Raw genomic sequence first — 15,096 nt, 5'->3', positions numbered from 1 at the left:
TTCATTTTCCTATCTACATGCTGAAGTCTGAATGCACAGGCAAACAAACAAACACCCGACCAAACGAAGTGGTGCCCTACACCACTGCAAACAACGAATTCCCAAGCCCGGCTGCCACTCCAGCTTCACAACAGGAGCTGGGAGACTTGGCCTTGCACTTTTCTTCCAGTAGGCACCCTGAATGTTATAGCTTACTGCCATCTCAACACAAAAAGGGGCATTTTGTGGCCACAGGTTACACAGATGAGCATGTGAGAACAGAACAGAGCCAGTCAAATCCACCCAGCATTTCTCAGTTTTTCACCTAAAGAACAATTTGACCGATAATGGAACAGAGATATTTCAATTACTCCTGGAGCAAGCTGCCTCGTTTGAGGAAAACTCATTTGCTCCATCCTAAAATCCACATTCTTTAGTTTGCCTCCCATTATTGTATGGGGTTCAAGTACAGACGTGTGAAAAACGCACGCGTGCACTGCATGAGCAAAACCAAACGTGCGGGTCACACATGAAACATTCCCACTGGAAGTGCTCAAAAAATATGTTAAGTATGTGATGTCACCTAGTGGTCAGGACACACAGGGGACCGACAGTTAATTAACGTTAATTCCTCCATGAGATGAAGACACGCTGAGGCCTCCCAGAACCCCTACCAAATTCAGACTGCCAGAGGTCGGACGAGATAGCTTTTGGTTTACGCACCTGGGACTGGGTACACACAGAGCAGAAACACTGGGATGTGACTCATTTCCTCCACCACCAGTAAGCAGGAATGCTCACGCTGCTAATACTGAACTCCTTATTCCCTGTGCTTGATCCAAGTCAAAAAAAAAAAAAAAAAAAAGTTAAATGAAGCCTTTTCAACAACAAGAGTGATGATATCATGTTGCAAGTCCACAGACACCCATGAGCAGATAAAAGCACAAAACCCATCAGTCACCATAAATTATCCCCACATCTGCCTTGTGCTCAGAGCTTCATTTGGGGCTCAGCAGAGCACAGGGCAAAGCCTCCAACACACCTCCACTTGTGCCAGCTGGGTCCATGGGATCTTGCGGTCCACCCACACCCCCTCTCCCAGCTGGGTGAAGGACCGTGCCCGGGGAAGCACTTGAGGCTGCACCTTCCACACACCAGCCTCGAGACAGCTCAGCTTACATACACAGCAGTCGCTTTCCAGATCTCTCTGCTCAAAGTACTCATCACCACCCACAAACAAATAAAAGGCAAAATGCCACATTAGCCCATTCCTTCCCCAGTCAGCTCCTGAGCTCCTCCAAAAAAAGCCCTAGGCCAAGCAAAACGGCCCTGCCAGAGATTTCCTGGTAGGCTCTTTCTCGCTGTTCCAGTACGTTGACTTGAAGGACAATAACCTCCTGCTTGTTTAACAACTTGTCCCTGCTGTGTAATTACACTCCTTTTAATTGGCATGCGGGGTTTAATCATCTCTTGGGACCCAGCTTCCAGCGCTTCTCATTAACTGCCGGCGCACACTCTTGTTCTGAGGACAGGGGGAAGTGCTCCAGCACAGTGCACAGGGGAAGGGGCTCTCCATTTCAGAAGCTAAAGACAAATAGCAGAGCTTACAGCCACACGTAGCCAGTCTCACTGCCACATGCACTCCACTGAGTCAGTGAAGTCCCGTCCATAACATACCCAGCCACCTCTGCATCCCTCGGGAGAGGCAACTGGCCCTGCTCGCATCCACGTGAGCTGCTCGAGAGAATTAGAGAAATGTGAAGGCAGCGGTGGTTGAGGAGCTGCTGCGAGGAATCCACTCGGCAGAAGCAAAGAACAGAGCACACACCAGGGCTGTGTTGAGCCTCTTACACCTGAGGAGTGGCTCCCTGTACACACAACCTCAGCTGGTCTAATAATTCTCAAAGGTTTGCAAATTTAAACTGTTCTCAAAACTGTCAGAAAAAATAAAGTGATACCCAGAACCATGTTAAAGTTTTCTATTCTATGGGAAGTGCCTCCTGCTCCACTCTGAGTGAGTACAAGCAGAAGGCTCTGTGATGTCGAGGGCCCAGAAAACAAAGGACTTGCCAAAGGTCAGAAGGGAGCAAGTGTGGAAGCAGCCACCAGGAAGCCAGCAACAAAAAGGAGGCCAGGCAGTGGAGGGGCTAAAAGCAGAGCTGACTACTTCCATACCCCAAGCACCCCACCTTGCCACCCTACGAGCCTGCAAACAGCTACCCCCACGAAGCACCAGGAGGCAGCAACATGTTTCTAGCCCAGCCGGGCCTCCTAGGATGGACCTGTGAAAGACAAAGCATGTTCTGAAGCTACAGGACAATCAGAATGACTTACCATACTTGCAAACCCCTGTCACACTCTGCTTCTGGCCTGCAGATGTTGGAGAAAACTTCTAAGAATTAAATTATAGTTACTATTATAAAACATTATGAGCCTTGGCATATCCTTAATTCCCTCTAGGCTACAGAAGAAAACTTTTCTTAGGTATGCTCGGGCTGTCAGCAGAGACCTCAGACTGACAGTACCAGGGAAGAGACGGGGCTGCAATGGGCAGCTCTTTATGTCAAAGAGCTGACCTCACTCACAGTTTTCCTGAGGAGGACCTGGGCACGCAGTCATCCTTAACCAGCTTTACACTCAAACCCAATCAGAGAAAAGCTGTAACTTCAGGAGTTTAGGAGTATGAACTCTAACAGTTCAAAGGAAGACTGACAACAAACAGTAACTATTGCCAGGGGGTTGGTTGGTTGGTTTTTATTGATTTCTTTCCAAACTCAAACCTTATTCCCCATCTTTCATCAGTATAAAAAAGGAGAGGGATAATAGATGGAGGGAAGATGTATTTCCTAACAATACATGTATTACATGGTACAGAAATCGTCATCAAAAATCACCACAAAACAATCAAGACTTGCAATGCTTCTTAAGCAGAAGTTGATTTTTCTTAATGCTAACCCATAAACACGCATTACCAACTGGATGTTAGCTGTACGCCCATCAGGACATGTGTTCCCCATTCCAACCACCACCAAGCCACCATGCAAACAACCTGTTGGTGGCACACGCGACTTACCTTTCATCTTCTCTACATGAGAGCTTTCCGCATCGCCAGCCCCAGCTAGAGGGGTACCTCACATCTGTAGTACAACTGGCTGCAACACGTTATGAAGGCGATGCAAAAAGCCTTCCAGTAACACAAACTAGTGGCAAATCCCAAATAACCACAGTACAGCCACAATTTCCTTGGAAGATAAAAGTTGCTGTTTTCCTTCATTGTAGCTAAGATCTCACAGAATTTGAGCACAGGCTCTGTTTGTAATATAAGGTACAAGACATAAGATTTCATGATGTACTCATGGCAGCAAAGCGGGCTGCACAGAGGTTTAGAAAGCCTCCACAGAGAGAACCGCTGCGTTCCAGGCAGTCAGCACACCAGCAGCTGTTCACAGAAGGATGAACCAAGGACACGATACACCACAGAAAAATGGAAAAGGATATTTGACATCTGGTGAAGAAACAACACTATGTTAAACTTATACTGGCAGGGCCTTGAGATCCAAGTAGTTTTCTATTACTTCTCAGCCACGCTCGGCAGGTTTGTTTGATTTTTCCATCAGAATCCTGCAGCTCAGTTCGCTTTACCAGAGGGGGAAGTTGCTGGGAAAGGGACTGAGAAACAAGAATCTGTCAAAGAGTTGTTTTATTTCCTACAGCACTGGCTGACTGACCAAAATCCTATAAAAAAAAAAAAAAAAATCAAATTCAGGAAAAAGCCCTGAACGTGTCAAGGCTTTTGGAACAAATGGCACAATAGGTTTTTCCTGTAGCTATAGGCATGTATTTCTTCTTATTTTTTATTTATTTATTTAAGCCCCTGTAACACACCATTTCCCCCAAAGGGCTGCAAAGGTTCAAAGGCTTTGAGAGCACCAATAAATCATGACCACATAAATGTCCTGTAGTGAAGTTTGATTCTTATTTACCCGGGGTCTTTGGGCCAGTGCTCAGTCTGTGTTGGAGGAGGCAGATTTACTTCTCCTGAGATGCCCTCAATTCACAGAGTGCTCATCTTTCAAGCAGCACCACTCCAGGCCTCAGCTGCCAAAACACTTTTAGCTGCAAGTTTCCATCATTTGCTTTATCACACTTCCCTTTCCCCTCCCAGATACTGGTCTAAACAAAGTTATGTTTAGAAATACCTTGCGAGTGGCCAGACAGAGTCAAAGAACCTCTGTAAATCACTGCCGTACGCAGAAGTTCAGCCTTCAGAAGACTTTCTCCATACACCGTCCTCAGCTATGATTTCCTCTCTACAGCAATGCTTACTGCACGGCATAGCAGGAAAGCTCAGTACGCCTACCTGCAGACAGGGAGAGTGGAGTATGAGAAGCAAGGAACGTTAATAGCGGGGAAGATGAACTATTTTAGATGAATTGGATGTCCAGTTGCAAAGACAGCACCCACTCGTGGCCCACAGGCAGTCCGGCAGCGTAACAGCCCGCCCCACAGCCCCCATCCATCCAACTGCACCAAGAGCACAGCAACCACCAACAGAAGTCCCAGCAGTTTGATTAATGGCAGCACCTGGTTGGGGAGCCATTTCTCTACATTTTTCCCCCATTAGGTTACTTAATCTAGCATGGTGCACTTGTTAATTATTTAATGTTGGTGAATATCTGCAGTATCTCACGGATTATTCACAGATAATACAGTTCCAGGTATTCACTAGCAATTTGTGAACAGAGTCCATGTTAGTCTTAAAATTTGAGAAAGTCATTCAGTCAGGAAACGGAACAAATACCAAGGAAAGGAACCACTGACTTGACAAAACTTCAGTGCCACAGGCTGGAATGGCTTTAACTACGTACATGGAAAAAATGACAGCAACGAATCACACCAAGCAATCTGGCTATAAAACCTAACCCTGGTGATGGGAAGCATCACAGTTCCATTCATCACTCATTAAATAGATCCAAGTTTGCCAAACTTATTAATTAAATCACCTGTTTGATTCAGTGGACTGTGATTGGGACATAACTAGAGATAGTTTCACTTGCAGAGGCAATGCACGCAGAAAATCCCCTCCCCAGAAACGAGCAGCCTTGAACCCTGCAGGAACGCCCAGAGCTCTGCCTTTTAGGAAAGGCCCATTGTCACCAACAGCTCAGAAACCTGGAAGGGAAATGCTGGCAAAACCCCAACAGCACATCTGAATGAGCTGTAAGCCAAAAAACAGGTGGGCATAGTAATCTGCAACAAAGAGCACTTTGTCCCTCCCCAATCAAAAAAAAAAAAATATATGCTTAAGTGAAGATCTAGCATGTCAAATTAAATCCATTCGACTTATTTAATTTGCCTTAGCTTTCCCGTGAGGTTTCTGTGAAGGCAGAATAGGCAGGCTTAAAACAAATGAATCCTGTACACAGCCACCCAAAAGGGCTGTGAAATGAGGGATCTGCAGAGGATGCAGTGTCAGGCCCAACACATCTGGCCAGGAAGGAGGCTCAGTGACAAAAAGGCTCCAAATATTCGTCCTGGGGCAGTCCTGCCCAAACAGGCAGGAACCAAAACTCAGCATCAGTTTGCTTACAGCGAGAGGAAAGCAGCTCCTAGGGCAAGGCTCCGCAGCACCAGGTCTGGCCGAACGACAGAAATCAGCTCAAGGCAACGGGGGAGGTTTGGCATCTTCTTGTCTTGTACGTGAACAAACCTCCAAGTGCTAGGCTGCTGTTTAGCACTCACAAACACACCAAAAACTTTTCCAAGGGAACAACTGACCCAAGGGAACCAGACTGCAGTCCGTTTCTGTAATAATATAACTCAGCTTTGCATCTTTTCCTGCCTCCCTCTCTGAACTCAGGTTGATCTACGGAAGAGTCACTGACAGTGAAAACAGAAAATGTAAATTCAGAGGAAAGCACACAAAAACAATTCATTGGTTGGAAATTTTCCCAACTCTAACATGAATCAGTGTGGACAAGAAGCTCAATCTATTAAAGACTAGATAAAAACCACGCAAGTGCTACCCGCTAGTGAAAGGCTTCCCCTCTCAATCCTACTATCAGCTTGCCTCAAGATGAGGGACTCTCCTGGCCACAGGACATGTTCTTTAGCTAAATTATGAAGCCAGGTAAACTTCAGATACACGGAAACATTTTATCATGAAATAATGCTGAAAAAGTCAACATCAAGACATTAGTTTTGTGTAGTAATAGAACAAGTACAAGAAAAATTCAAAGAATAAGTAATAAAATAGCTATCAGTGCCACTATGGCCAGAGATAGGCAAGCAGGATGTAAAGGCTACAGGGGAAAGTTAAACTTGACAGAATTTTAGAGACTCAGTTGGGTGATTAACGCTCCCAGAAAGGAGGTTTCCTCAGCAGTTAATGCAAATTTCAGAATATTTTCACTTAGTTATGCCACAATCCTCTTGGAATAATTAATAAAGGCAAGTAAATGTTTACCCTCTTGTCCTACCTCGGAAGTATTTTTGGCCAGTGCAGTCACTGTGTTATGACAGCATCTGCACCGTGCGCGCTGGATGACGAGTTCACTGGAAAATGAAGAGGAGCCCATCGCCCAGGCAGCACCAGCAGAAATCCATCTTTGCCATAATGGACAGCTGTAATTGTTGTGCACCCTGCTAGACGTACCAAGTGATTGATACAATGCAAAAAGGAGGGGGGGGGAAATTACGATGATCTATAAAGATCTTGCTGGAACAGAAAAAGAGGAAGAGAATCATTTTTAATATGATTAATATTGCTGCCGAGAGGGGGAGAAAGGAAAGAGATGGGATTTGCTCCCTGTTATAACACTCTACTCCCATGCAATACTGCTTAGCAGGAAAGCCTTCCAGCTGAGGACTATGAAACAGTTATCACTGTTAGGTGATTAAGTTACTAATTCTTCAGGGAGAAGACATTTAGAGGCCCATATTAAAGGAGAGCGAGGCAAAATTACATTCCGTTTCAATTTAGTTTAGCAATTCTAGTGATTTAGTTAAATGAAAAGCAATTGTTCCAATTAATAGTATTGAATGTTATTCATCAAAAGTGTCAAAACAGCTGTGTTGGTGCATTAGTAACCTATTCTCTTGTCAGAGATATGGATAATTCCCCGGGATCGCACCGGGGAAATGGCAGAGCAAGCAGGAGCCTGCTGAGGGAACCGCAGCCCCGCGGCGTTCACGACTGTGGGTACGTGGGGGCTCGGGAAGGCAGGGGATGCTCCTGGGCACACCGCTCTGCCTCCCACCTCCTCCAGCACCACCCCACAGGCATGTTTTGAGACATTTCAGCCGGGCAGAGCAGGCTGATGCTGCTGGGGACAGCAGAAGACCCATGGCTGCTCCCCTGCCCTCCTTCCCACCCCTTCCTCCTGCTATCCGGCAGTGAAGGGCAGGACGCCCCCTCCTCGTTTTGCCCAGAGCTGGCGCGAGGACAGCTCAGAAGCTGAGCACCCATTTTGATCCGCCCTGGATCGGTGGCAGCGACAGCCGCAGGAGCGTTTCTCAGGGAGCTCATCCATCAAAGCAGTGATTAAGGAGCTGAGAGGAAAAGTTCGGATGTAACCCCTGAATACAATGGGGTAATAAAACACAATGGTGCTGCTGGCCTGGGAATATGACACTCTGGCACAAGACAGCGCCTTCTATTTTGGGATAAACAGACCCCGGTCTGAACATGGCTGAGGGCATCCTGGAGCTCATTAATCTGTATGGGAATGACAGAGACAGGATAACAGGTCTGATAAGGGTTTCCTCCAGCCTTTTCCTCGCACCATGCAGGCCCCCGCAGCCTCCTCAGCTATCTCCACTCAATAAGGCTTTATACACTTCCTCCCAGGGCCCATAATTGCCGTCTCAGTGTGGGCGATACTATCGTCTTCCTTTCCTTTCAAATTTCCATAGCCTCTTTTTTTTTTATGGGAGATTAGAAAATCCTGTCTTTTTTGGACTCTGTTTTCCCCAGCTGCTAAAGAAAAATAAATACATGCTGTCTACCTGAGCTGAAGGACGAGGGAAAACAAGGGCACTGCAGGCCCAGAAGGCCCCGCTGCCCCTACTGCAGCTCCCCTGCTGCTTCTCCTCACCCCAAGGGTGCCGGCAGGCCGTGCTCCAGCCTTTCTGGAGAGGCCAGGAGTGTGTGGTGTGCTCTTTGCTGCTTCCCCTTCCCCCTAGGATCACTGCCGTGGATTATACCCCAGCAGTTACCCACTGCAACAGCTGGGTACGTGTGCTGGACACGAGCTGAGGTGAAAAACGCAGAGTACCTACAGCAGCTTCCATCCTAACGGCCTGAAAGCACACAGGATACATCACCACAACTTCCTTGCTCTGTGTTTTGTTACAGCCTCAGTGCTTCAGCAACCAGGCTGCCGAAATACACCTCAAAGCCAGAGCGATGAACCAGAGCCCTTGGTGCCGTTGCAGCACAGGGCAAGGAGCACGCGGTGAGCACAGGCCTGGCTTGGGGAGAAATGGGAGAAACCCCCAGGAAGCACAGAGCGGTGCCCAGAAGAGCGGTGCTGAAGCTATCACGGTTTTACAGCTCAGGCTATGGGCACAAAGAAGGCTCCTGTTCAGCAACTCTTATTTTCTCATTCCTGCTCAGGATTGTAAGACTTTAAATGCCCGCAGGACAGAGGTCGCTGATTGTAAAGCTCCACATTTTAACACACCCGAGTTACTGTAAGTGATGTACCTACTTTGGTGCACATGGCTCTATGGTAGCTGTATTTCAAACATGCCATATAACATTTATTAGGAAGAATTAAAGAGCCCTTCATTAATTATTTGTATTACCATAGCACCTAAAGGCATTTATCTCACACAAAGCCCCCATTCAGCAAACAGAACCAGAACAGTCTGTTGAAAACTCCAAATTCAGAACCAAAAAAAAAAAAAAAGGAAAAAAATGTACAGAAATGAAAAGAAAGCAAATAGTGTAGGAAGCAGGAGGTAATACTCAGCACACAGAGCACATCCTCTACCACTGGATAACTTGTGCACAGCCTGGGTGAGAAAAATGGGGAGAGATGAGGTGGGGATTGGAGCCTCCACTTGACAGTTGCTAAAAGGGTCAGCATATTGAAGCAGAGCCCAATGAGGAGCTGCAGAAGAGCAGCAGCAACCTGCAGCTGCTAGGAAGGGAGCTCAGCGTGTACCAGGTAGGCGATGGTGCCCTCTCAGCCAGCCGCCCCATGCCAGGCACTGATCTCTGCTCCCACAGCTCGCTCTCACACGTCATCTTGTCTTTTTCCCCATTGCCTGGGAAGCAGAACATGCCCTAATGTGACAGGCAGCAATTATGTGAAACAGATGTGTGTCGTGAAACATGCTGATCAACAAATAAAGTTGATTCCTCCCACCCACCTACCCGAATAAGAGCAAATACAAACCTGAAGAGCCCCTGTTCTACTTTCCATAGACAATTTCCCCACCAGAGAAGGCTCCTTCCTTAAACTGCATCGCACACTCCGCGTTGCTGTCGGGAAGAGGTTCAACACAGTAAGAAGGTGCTAAAATGAGGCAAAAGTGAAACATGAAATTCTTATAAAACAGCACATTGGCACATGTGGATTAAAAAAAAACATTTCCCAGCTGAAGCTTTTTTGTTTGTTTTGCAAAGAAACTGTTACTGTTTCAAAGGTGGGGGGTTTCTGTTTGGTTTGTTTGTTTGATTTCAGAGACAAACAGTTATGGACAGCAAAATAATTAAAAGTGTTTTCTTTAATCAAGCAATTTTGTATCCTCAACCCAAAAGAACTGTTCTGCCAAACCTAAATGTAGGGGAATTTGGATAAGAGAAAAAGGATTTAAAGAAAAAAATTAGCTGCCTTTTGAAAGTTATCAACTAATCTCCTTCTAGATTTCTTAAACCAAGAAAAGGCCAGATGCAGTAATCCATTACAGACATGATATAATTACACTGTAATCATAACAGAACAATATCTGCACATATGCTTTTGTTAAGCGTAGGGCACAGCCTGACAATACTCATTAAGAAACAAATGGAACATTCAACTACAGCTTTCATTTGATCTACAAAGATAAGGCTCAGTATTGTTATTCCAGATTTTGTGTGTGTGTGTGTGCAGGACACAAAAGCATTCTTTCAAAATGTAAACGTGCCTACATAGGGCAATTGACCAGTGAAACAGTAGATTTTGCTATTATCATGCTGGAATAACTTTAAAGTCACCCTCTGAGCACAACATTAACACTGAAAAACAAGCCTCACACAGCTAGCTAACTTCCCCCTGGTCATTCTTCCCCATACAGAAAAACTTCTGATTCCAAACCCAAACAGTACTGTAATTTGTAATTACTTAGCAGTGATATTATCACCTACCAGCATTAGAACTTAAACCTTTTTATGTTTTGTATATAAGAAGTTTCTTCAGCACAACATACTGATAATTACACCAGGAAAGGGGGGAAGGGGTAAAAAATAAGAATAATAATTAAAAAAAAAAAAAAATTGAACAAGCAGCTGATGTTGCTTTTGAACTTACTGAAGGATGTGCTTGGCAGGAAAGCAGTTAAAAAGAGGCAATGTGAAATTGCATATGATATAGCACAGTGATGCTACTGCATTATAAATAACGCCGAAGGATGCATTATTTATATGTTTAATATCGGGCTTGCTTATGAAGTTCCTTTCTCCAGTTTGTCTCCGATGGTAACAGGGAGGCAGGATCACACAGTGGAGCCTGGAAGGAGACAGGGGAGTTTGGAAGGCACGACGCTGAAAAACATCGAGTGGTACGCTCTATTGCTTTTCCTCTGTTTAATAAGTGTGTAAGCTGGAAATCTCGAAAGGTTAGGAGCTCAGCTTTCATTCATTTAAACATTCAATAGAAAAAAAACTTGGATGTTTATTTGAGCCTTATCCCAAGTCCGTGTCCTTTAACAGCTGCAGAGCTGGCACGGAAACACTCTGAGATTTCTGGCACCTCCACGTCTGATCACTGTTTTAAACCAAAATCGGCGAATGACTCTCTGCCCCGTGGAAGTGTTTAAATTGGCTCCTGCGGCAGGGCCGAGCCTACAGCCCCACAGGGAGCTCAGCTTTTCACAGTCATTTTCCAGGCCTGTGTTGAACACGCTTCCAAAAGAACTTTGCAAAGATTCAAGAGAAATACTGCTACATTAAAAGCACTCCAGCCATTTTTAAACAAGTGCATCCGTGAAGGCAAGAGCAACGAAATCTGCTCTCACCACAAGAGAGAGCACCAGCAGGGACAGCTGGAGGTTTTGTTCCCACAAAACACCCGGCCCTTCAGCACAAGTTACCAATTCTGTAGCAAGATGCCTGTACGAGGACTTTATCTACCCCTTGTCCCAGAGTATCACAGCCTCGTGTGCTCTGAACCAGCCACCTTTCACCCACACTACAATACGGAGATGCTACCAGCCGGCTGAGGAACAGAGAGAGATCCTGTCCTTTGTTGCTGCTAGAGGGCAAGCACCTCTTGCTGGGCTTTGGGAGGACAGCAACGCTTGTCTGCATGAAGGAATTCACATCCATGGGGACAGGAGCTGCCCTCCACAACAAACACAGGCCTGCAGGAGAAGCTCACCAGCACCAGCACCGTCTGCTCCAGCCCGGGCCATGCAGGGCCTCTGGGAAGAGATTAAGTTATTCCTTTTTGGTGCTGTTGCTTCAGTCCAGTTTTGCAGCATGAAAGCAGAACAGGCCTGTGCTAGGACCACGGTGTGCTGTGAGCTCATCGCCACAGCTCACGAGTTTTCCACATCTTGTAGCCGTGGAAGCAAAAAATCCCTTGAAGGCTAGAATGGGGCAATGTCCCATAAGCGTTTTCTCTTTTTTTTCCCCACATGTAATTTATTAAACCATTTGCTCCATTGGAAACCTGCCTTCACAATCCTGTGCTCCAAGACTACCTAAAGTTCATATTTTCTCTAGAAATATACTGGCTCCATCTCTGATGCACCATCTGACCACCAGCCCATCAAAACTCAGTGAAACAGAGCTCAAAACTGAAGGCAGCTGTAAGGAGTGACCTAGGGGAGGGAACTGAGGTTATTCTTTGAGGCTGAAGCCATCAGGAGTTGCTAGGCCCAAGTATTCCTCGTGGAACTCTTCAGAGCTGTGCTCACACACCTCTACCAACGTTTCAGTTCTCCTTTGCAGGGTTTTCGCTGCCCCTTCGTCATTAGTTGGTATCAAGCATTTAAGGAAGGGCTGCTCTCAGTTCAGAGGAACATGATAAATGGTTCACAGCCCCTCACTCCCTCCAGACAATCACAGCAATGCAGACAGGGACAGTGGTTAGCAGCAGCCCATTTACATCGCAGCAAGCTTTCACGAACACTTTGTGCACCGATGGCTAAAACACAGCCTTGCCTAAACCCAGCGACATGAGAGATCGTGTGATCATTTCACAGCGCTCTGGGCTTTCCTGGCTGTGCACAGAAGTTGAAAACAGACTAAGCACACCCTCCAGACGCAAAACTGAAAGCGAGTGAATGATGTTCAGATTGTATTACACTTACAATCTCAGTCAGTGTCATGGATACTCAGTCTGCATTTCCACATGATTGATTCCCTCAGCTTGGCAAGAGCAGACAGTGACTTTTCCACGCACAGTTTCTGGAAGCAGGCTGCAGAGCAGAGGCCGACTTTTCCCAAAACGTGAAGCTTGCCAGAAATTCAGCTTTCACCTACAGGTTCTGCTCGTGCAACGCATTGCACTTGTGTCCTTGAGATGAGGAACACCACCTGGTGTAAAAAGCTCCAGTAAAACCACGTGTAGGAACTTCATTTACGCTAAACGGCAATTTCCACATAAAAGCATCCAGCCAAATTTACCCAGCACCGATGATCCCAGCTCTCCACTTAGCTGAGCAACATCAGGCATAGTTTCAAGCAGAGAAGCCAAAAGAATCCAAAAATTAAAAACCACTTTCCCAATATTCCACTCAGCAGCTGTCACACAGGAAACGCAAGTGGCGTGATTAATTCTTTCAGTTACGTTTCTGATGCAAGAGCACCAGCCTCTTAGATTTGGGTTTTATTGCTGCGCTCTGCCTCCCCAGGCCAATCAGAAGAGTCAAATTTTGACAGATTTCATACTGTGAGGCTTTTAAACAGTCAAATATTGCTTTATTATTTAGAACATCATTTTTCGGTTTTGTTTCCAGCTGCATGTAGCACTGAAGTTTGCATTAATGCACCGCATTATATCATCCTTATCAGACAAGTTTCCTAGGTACAGCTGATTCTCCTTTTTGATTTTCTTCAAGAGCTATTAAAAATGCTGACCATAGAATATAGATTTTCATTAATATTTCCTCTTCTTTTGATCTGTTCCTTTGATTTACCTGACTCCACGATCCAAATAATCAGAGGAGTTCCTGTCTTTCATGCAACAAATGCAATGCCAAAACTTAATCAAACCAAGGTTTTTAAAGGGGAAAAAGCAGAGCATTTAAAGAACCTTCCCTCACCCTATCTCAGCAGACGATTTTGAGAAAAACAGGCCTCATGAAGATGAACCAGCCAAGGACCCAACATCACTGGTGTCTTTAGAAGACATTCTCCCCTCTGTATGCATGAAATAGGTTTCTGCAAACAGAAGCTACTGAGAAACTTAAGATCAGTAAGGAGACAGTTTTTTTTTCTTTCAGCAGGAGAAGAAAACAAGGTGTTCCTCTACGGTTTTATCCATGCTGTCTCTTGCTTCAATTCGTTTTTCCCCTGCAAGGTTAAGTAGTTGATACATTCTCAGGACGTTCATTCCACTGCACACTTGTTTTTCAGGCCTGCTTTGGCATAAAGCTGCTGTTCTTATTCCTCTTGGTATTGTTCCTATACAGGAAGGCAGGAAAATATGTTTCCAGGCTCCTAATATATGTTTGTTTTCCCTTATTGTTGTTCGCTCTGTTTACACAGTGGCTGTTTTTCTTCATCTTTGATGAAATTTAAACACTAACAGAAGGAGAGAGCTTTCGGGGAGTGGAAAATAAAAAGGCAGACAGAGCAATGATGCAAAACACAGACTTGGTTTTCAGCGCTGTTTTCTTGCAGAGTCAACCTTGACCCCGAGATGCCCAAACAAGCTGCAAGTGCAATGTGCACACTTGGAGCGCGACCAAATGCCCCTTTTCCAACTGTTTTTACATCAGTGAGTGTCAGAGCAGCAGCGGCTCCGAGGGGCTGGGCTTCCCCAGCACACTCCAGTGTAACCACCCCAGTGCCACCACAGCTTGGGGCAGGGTTGGGCTGGTTTCTTGGGACTGCTGCTCGAGCCTAGCTCTAGGCTGCTCCTCATATGGATGCTCCGAGAGGAATCAGAGCATCCACCACTCTCTTCTGAGAGGCAAATCACTGCCTGGGTCCCTTAAAAGAAGCACCACGCCTGCAGGTTGGTGAGAGCAGCCATTCCCCAGGGCCTATCCCTACACGAGAGCTGCTGTTTTATAGACTATATACTCAGCTGTCTTTTTTCCCCATTTCCAATATTTACCTGTTGGCACCATAATTTGTACCTGCAAGTACTGAGGGATATTTCAATAAACCAAAGTGTAAAAATGTCTAGGGAGAGGGATATATGAACAGAAATGTTGGCAACCTATAGGAACAAATATAGGAAGCTTGCAGCTTCTCAAAAGAAGGGCCACAATCACTTCCAGCTAGGCAATGAATGAGCAACCCTCTCTTGAGAATTTGAGATAAGTATTTATTTTTTAACAGCAGTTCAGATGCACATAAACGGGAAAAAAGTACATAGATGTGAAAGCTCTTTTAATCCTCACCAATGGTTGCCACATCACCCCTTCCACAAAAGGCTCACAAAGCCTCATCCTTCAAGGAAATGCATGGAAATGCATTTGTTTTCCTCTTAGAAAAGGACAACGGGGCCCTTCCGTTCCAGTTCTGCTCAGGGGGAGTGCTGGCACTATCCATCATCCCTCCCCAGCACTGCCTGCTGCCCATTGCCTCAGTGCTACACCCTGGGTTGTCCTTACAGGACCAGCACATCCCAATACAGTCGTTATTTCACTCAGCATCACCCACATCCTTTGCTCTTACACAGGATGACCTCATCTCAGCCCAATTCCGACTGTTTTCCACAGTGATATAAT

The 15,096-nt window shown here is 45.7% G+C and overlaps 1 long non-coding RNA gene across 9 annotated transcripts in view; it reads right to left on the bottom strand.

Annotated features, from left to right (window-relative positions):
* Positions 1 to 15,096, bottom strand: part of LOC137865500 (uncharacterized) — a 194,111-nt gene that overhangs the window by 142,083 nt on the left and 36,932 nt on the right. For 6 of the 9 annotated variants that reach the window (XR_011101937.1, XR_011101930.1, XR_011101931.1 and 3 more), the window contains one exon: positions 4,179 to 4,339. The exons of 1 other annotated variant lie outside the window; for it this stretch is intronic. This is a non-coding gene — a long non-coding RNA (uncharacterized lncRNA). Of the gene's footprint in view, positions 1 to 4,178; positions 4,340 to 9,383; positions 9,504 to 15,096 lie in introns of all 9 variants that reach the window. 2 more of the 9 variants (XR_011101935.1, XR_011101936.1) reach the window with 2 other exon arrangements.

This window comes from Anas acuta, chromosome 16 (assembly GCF_963932015.1).
Source record: "Anas acuta chromosome 16, bAnaAcu1.1, whole genome shotgun sequence".
Taxonomy (NCBI): Eukaryota; Metazoa; Chordata; class Aves; order Anseriformes; family Anatidae; genus Anas; species Anas acuta.
The sequence above is the reverse complement of the archived record's forward strand: the minus strand, read 5'-3'. Positions and strand labels throughout refer to the sequence as shown.